The sequence below is a fragment of the Silurus meridionalis genome, chromosome 10, assembly GCF_014805685.1.
Source record: "Silurus meridionalis isolate SWU-2019-XX chromosome 10, ASM1480568v1, whole genome shotgun sequence".
Taxonomy (NCBI): Eukaryota; Metazoa; Chordata; class Actinopteri; order Siluriformes; family Siluridae; genus Silurus; species Silurus meridionalis.
The window spans coordinates 25,826,074-25,832,600 of NC_060893.1; positions in this window are offsets into that span (position 1 = coordinate 25,826,074).

Genomic DNA, 6,527 nt, shown 5'->3' on the forward strand with positions numbered 1-6,527 from the left:
CTCTTCTATAAGTGTTATTTATTTGTAATATGTAGCTTATATTCTGGTGTTACATAATTGATATTTCACATACTTTGTTTATACCTAAATATTTTTCATTGTCAGGATCGGAGGGATTTCCCTTTTTTGTCTGCTCACATGGTTTCTGCTTTCCACCATAAGTTGGCGCCAGAGCATCGGACAGCCAACTCTTAGATTAGGAGGGGTTTCCCCAGTAATACTTTCACTTGATCCTTGTTAACTGTGTAATGAATAGTTCTTTCTTTGTGCCTGTGATTGTTAGATTGTTTTGTTTCCTGTTCTTTGTGTTCCATGTTCCATCACGTCCTTTCCACCAGTCTGCAGCTTTTCAACTTCTCTGTTTATGTTGAGCCTCAAGAGTTTTTGTTTCCTCCTGATTATTTTTCTCATTATTTATTTTATTTTTTGTTACTGTGGGTTTTTCCACGTTTGTGTTTGGACTTTATTAATAAAACACCATGGACTCATGTTCGAGCTAAAACCTGGTCTTACCAACTTTACAGAATCAGAATCGCTTTACAGGATCATCACCTCAAACCTGCACTCTTCTGAAGAGTAGACATAAGAGAAGAGAAAGGAGGATGATCTGCAGTCGGGGATTCTTTACTCCTGCTCCATCTGAAAAACATGGAAAAAGAAAGAAATTTCCTAAACTGAACAATTTCTCACAAACCCTTGATGCCAGTATTTTCAGAGGGTCTTAACGCTCACCTGCAGCAGGTAAACTAACATCAATATTCCCTCCTGGTGTTTCTTAAAGAGAAAAGAACAGAAAACAAGCATTTTATTATCTCAGTATGATCTCAGTTCTACAAGTGACCTCTGTAACCTTTCGCTATCATTGTGGCTTCTGAGGCGTCTGAAGGGAACGGATGTGTTGATCAAACAATATTTGATCAACATGACAACATGTTGATCACAACATGACAATGCTTTTTTATTGTCTTGTTATGTTTAGGAATCAGTTTAGCAGTTTATCATTAAACACAATACCCACACATTACCCTCTGGTCCTGTTATCATTTTTATCCAAACAACCCTGCAACAACTGATCTTATTGTTCCTGCTCTCCCCCTCGGCCTAGCTACAGTGGGACTGTAACGTGTGCCTTAATGTGCTTTAGAGCATCAGTTACCTTGCGCAGAAGAAAAGGGCGAGTACAGGATCTTATTTACCTTATTTACCTGTTTTTCTGCTGAAGTATATACAGTATATATTAGATACAGTGCATGTTTACATAATTGAATTTAGGCAAATTTGCAATTATTATTGTTAATTTGAATGGAAGATAGCTAATGATTTGTGTGGTGTGAGGGCAGAGCCGTGACAGTAGGAATCTTGCCTAAGGGCCAAAAGGCTAGAAACTGCCCTGTTTATGCAGGACGTAACAGACACAATATAAAGTATATATTATATATACACACACACACACACACACACACACCAGAGTCAATACAAGGAAAAGGAAAATGGTGGGCAAAATTGAATGAAACATCTTCTTCCAACCTGGAACCAGTGAGATCTGTTACAGATTTATCACATGACCACGTTATGTAGCAACATTAATTTAGATCTTACACAGTTCCTCTCTCTGCTCACTGTTGGTGAGCTTAAAGCTAAAACATCACCATATAACAGAGGTAGCGTTTTATTGGCCACCAGTTCAGCGTTGATCTGAACCTTAAATAAATCTACACTGGTACACAAGATTACAAACTTAATATAAATATAACTCTTGAATTCTACAAGGCAAATTTGGAAGAGACCACACACGCCACACGTGCACTGCCCAAACTGAGACAATCTGGTCTTTTTGTTATGTTAGCAGCGTGGAAAATTCATTCCCAGAAAAGTGTGTCCCCACATGCACTTATTTATTTCAATAAATCGCAACATTTGGCATCATATAATCGCACAAGCCGACATCAGGATTGCGAACAATTAATAGTGCAGCACTAATTTTAACTTTCATATGAAATTAATGATCACTTACTGATTAATCATACACTCGACTCTGATCCTACATAATACTTGACTATGTTGTGTAAGTGTACGGTGCTGCAGTTTAAGAGAAGACATTAATATATTAATAATTATTTTATTACAGAAATAAGATCCATAACTTGGTGGTACATTTCAAACTCCGTAACTGATTATTACACATTTATATACATCAGGTAAAAACTTTACACTCACCTCTAACATTTAAAAATATAAACATATACAGCACATACAGTACATCTGTAAATGTGTAAAGCATCAAGTGTCTGAAATCAGTTTCATATGAGAAACATCTGAATCAGTGATTCCCTTCAGGTGACTGCAAAATGTACCCCCAAAATTATAAAAAAAAAACCCTGATGAAACTGTTTTCTTTGGCTTGTTTATATATGATTATTTACCATCACATATTCAGTCAGAAAATTATTTCCCCAGGTTTCTTAGGTGGTTCTGATCTTCCAAAAAACTTTCCACAACCCAATAATGAAAGCAATAAATGAACAAAGGAATGACATAATGGTCATCAACTGGTCAATGGTCAATTAACTTCATGTGTGTGTTTTTACTTTTATCGCATTTTGTTAAGAAAAAAACAAAAAACCTGAAATGTTTAATTTCTTTCAAATTACTTTTAACATGAAAAATCTGTAAGACACCTCAGTTCCTTGTAGTCACTTACACTATAGCAGCTATAAACACTTGTTCTGGTCTCTTTATTCTCTTTCTTTACAAATTTAAGACATAAAACCCCAAAGCTTGTCAGGTCACAGAGAAAAGAGTTTAACTCCTTTGTCCTGAAGATCAAGTTTCAGCTTTAGATAGATAGATAGATAGATAGATAGATAGATAGATAGATAGATAGATAGATAGATAGATAGATAGATAGATAGATAGATAGATAGATAGATAGATAGATAGATAGATAGATAGATAGATAGATAGATCGATCGATCGATCGATCGATCGATCGATCGATCGATCGATCTTTATTGTCATTGCATAGTACAGGTACACAGCACCGAAATGTAGTTTGGCATCTACCAGAAGTGCAAAATGTAGCAGTCGTGCAAAAGTGCAGATAAATATCTAGCATATTTACAGTGCAGATAAATATCTAGCATATTTACAGTGCAGATAAATATCTAGCATATTTACAGCAAGTGGTATATATGAAAGTATATATAGTGAATAAATATAAAGGCTATTTCAGTGCAGAGACGTGTGGACATTCAGGAGTACAGTGAATAAATATGAAGGTGTACAGTAATTAAGAAAAATGTGCAGAAATGAAAAGGTTACAGATCACAGGATTATGGCATTAAGGAGTAGCAAACTGAAATATATACACATACGTTATATACACAAATGAATGTGAAATGTTGGGCAGAATGTACAGTAATGATAAAGATACATACAGATATAAAATGTGCAGATGTTCTGAGGAGTGAAAAAGATATAATATGTAGTATGTACATGTATTGTACAGAGGTTATATACAGTATTTTGTTTGTGTTTGTTTTTGTAGTGATTAGCGGTGTAGTGTAGAGTTCAGTAATGTGATGGTGGATGGAAAAAAGATTGCCTGAACCTGCTGGTTCAGGGACAGCTCTGTAAAGCACCCACACTGGAGACTCCTTCCAGAACTGTTTAAATAAACTTATTATTAAACATCAACACTTACTAACCAATGACAATCCAGAACTCAGCAGCTCTGTGGTTTGCTGATCTCTACGTACCATAGACTGCGAGCTCGATGCTCTGCAGTAAAACCCATTTTGTAGTGCTGGCTCTCTTCCTGCGCTTCACAGACATGTAACTCTCGTAGACGCCTTCATCCGAGATTCTGACTTTCTTCAGCACCAAAGAACAGTTTCCTTTAAGCAGGTTGTCCTGAGGAACATCCACCCGGTTCTCATATCCCTCACCCTCATATATCTCCACACCTTTCCTCTCGAACACCGTCTCAAAAACATTGCTCCACTGAACATGCGGAGTTTGGACTGTGATGTTTCTCCACTTACATGGCAGGACCACTGTGGAACCCACTGGAGCTGATATGATCTGAGACTCTACTGGGAGGAAAACTGGTGAGAAAAAAAACACTTTAATTAAACGAAACCTTCATGCTCATCTTCAAAAGGCTTATTTGGCTTTTATCTTTACTGAAAGTGAACACGTACCTGCACTGGAGAAGCAGATGATGTAAAAGTAATATAAGGAGATCATTTTTCAGTTTATAACGTGCAGATTTTCTGAAATAAGCAGAAAGAAAAGCAGGACAAGGTTTTTAAAGCTGATCAGTTTATGTCCGATGAACAACAATATGAAATGAAACAAGGCTTTGTTTAGAAAAGTCCCCTGAACTTTCCAAATCAACTTCGCATTCCACAAGTTACATTCATTTTCAATTTCAGAAGGAAAAATCCCATGTGAGAATGAGTGCATTTAGAAAGAATACATATTAGTTATACAAAACTCTCAGCTCTCAATAAAGCTGTCATCCTCAAACATCTGGAATTTGATGCTGAAGTACAGACTGTAGGTTGAACCTTTTTGCATGCTGAGAGGACTTCTGAGAGTCTCCTAGGATATAAGGATATTGCTTCTATGACTTATTAGTGTTTAAAACACACTGTTATGCAGACACCCCCCCACCCTGCTAAACCCTGCCAGGACATTGTGTTTACTGAAGATGATGGAATTACTGACTGATTCAGGTCCATCCTTCAGCACTCAATATCGAGTTCTATTAAATATTAATAAGTTCAGGATGTTGTTCTGTATATTATCATACACAGATTTGATCACGCCAAAAAAAAAAAAAAAAAACACTACTACGCAGCTCAGAACCAAACTTGATGAAATGTCTGGCTTAGTGTCATCTTTAAATGATCAGATGATTATAATGTGAGAGCTGAGAAGTTCAGCTTGTTGTCAGATCAATGATCATTTATCATATCTCTACTCTTCTTCTTCTTCTTTCGGGTTCTCCCATTAGGGGTCGCCACAGCGGATCATCCATCTCCATACCCCCCTGTCCTCTACATTCTCATATCTCTACTCATTTACATCAATAAACTTAGATTAGGTTCAATACTACTGATAATATATAATAGGGTTTAAATACATTTAAATGGTACCTCAGGGAAGAGAAACACAGTAAGAAGTCCTGATGCATGAGTGTCTAATAAGTGAGAAAATAAAGTGAAAGAGTTCTGTACGAGTCATACAGAAAGAGTAAGTGAACATGTGGAAAGAAATCACTAGAGAATAAAGAGAAAATAGAGAATTTAAAAGAAACAGTAGGGGTGTAAAAGTTAAACGCCTACAGTAGGTAAGTTCTGTAGTTGTGAGGCAACCTGTTTATACCACATTGTTCTTTAACTCTTCACACACAGCTGTAAGGTCACATCCTCTGATTTACAGGGGGGATTTACATACCCACAGTAATGGAACAGCCTTTCCTCAAGTCTCAGATGGAGACTGAAAATATATATTTTTAACTCAAGTCTTTTGTCAGTATGTGTTTGAGGTAAAGGAGCAGATCTGGAGGGATCATGGACATCCAGTGGAGTGTTTTGTAGAGTGTGATATTTTTTATCTGGTTATGCTGCCAAAGTGAGTCTTGCTGTAGTATTCTGTATTGCCTTCCTGTGTATTGAGTTCTCTTCATTAAAAACCACTGTGAATGATTCCATGAAGTTATAGTAAAGAGTTAATATCCAGAATCATGAAGATGGATATGGACTGGAATTCATGTACAGAGTCAGTGGTTAAGGATAGTGGTACAGTTTCCATGAGCAGTTGACACGTGCCATTTCTCCATCAGTGAACTGTTGATAACCTCAATGAGGCGAGGACGAGTTTGTTTTCTTTGCTGCTGTTGCCACTGTCTTTGCTTATTACGAATAAACTGAGAGGCACTTATTTATGACTCTTAAATGTATATTTACAGTATAATTTATTTATTTCTGTACCTCACTATTCATATCTGCTTTCTGAAGCCTGTTACTTGCTGAAATTAGATAACAAGTGAATATAAATCATTGGTCTGAATGTTCTGAGAATGTTTGATATTCAATATAACTTATTATTTGTGGAACACTTTAAACAATGGACTTTGTCTCAAAGCAGCTTTACACAGAGATAAAGAGGTTCTGAAATTGATATGTATAAAGTTCAGCGCCCACACGTTTGTTCCTTAGAATTGTATGTTTGTACCTAAAGAATGATTCAGTGGCGACTGTGGCAGAAAAAAACTTCCATTCTCATCTGGGTGGCACTGAATCTCCATTCATTCCAGAGGTGTACTGTTCAGTGAGGGACACCAAGATGCAGAACTTTTTATGCAAAAGCAGCATCTTGCCTTTAAATCCAGTGCATCTGATTTACAAAACCTGCTCACCATTTTCATATCTATCACTCATATCTTGAATGTGTGCCATGTTGTGTATTACTTTAAAAAGATTCTTTTACAAAGCAACATGTTTACTTTCCATGCCAAC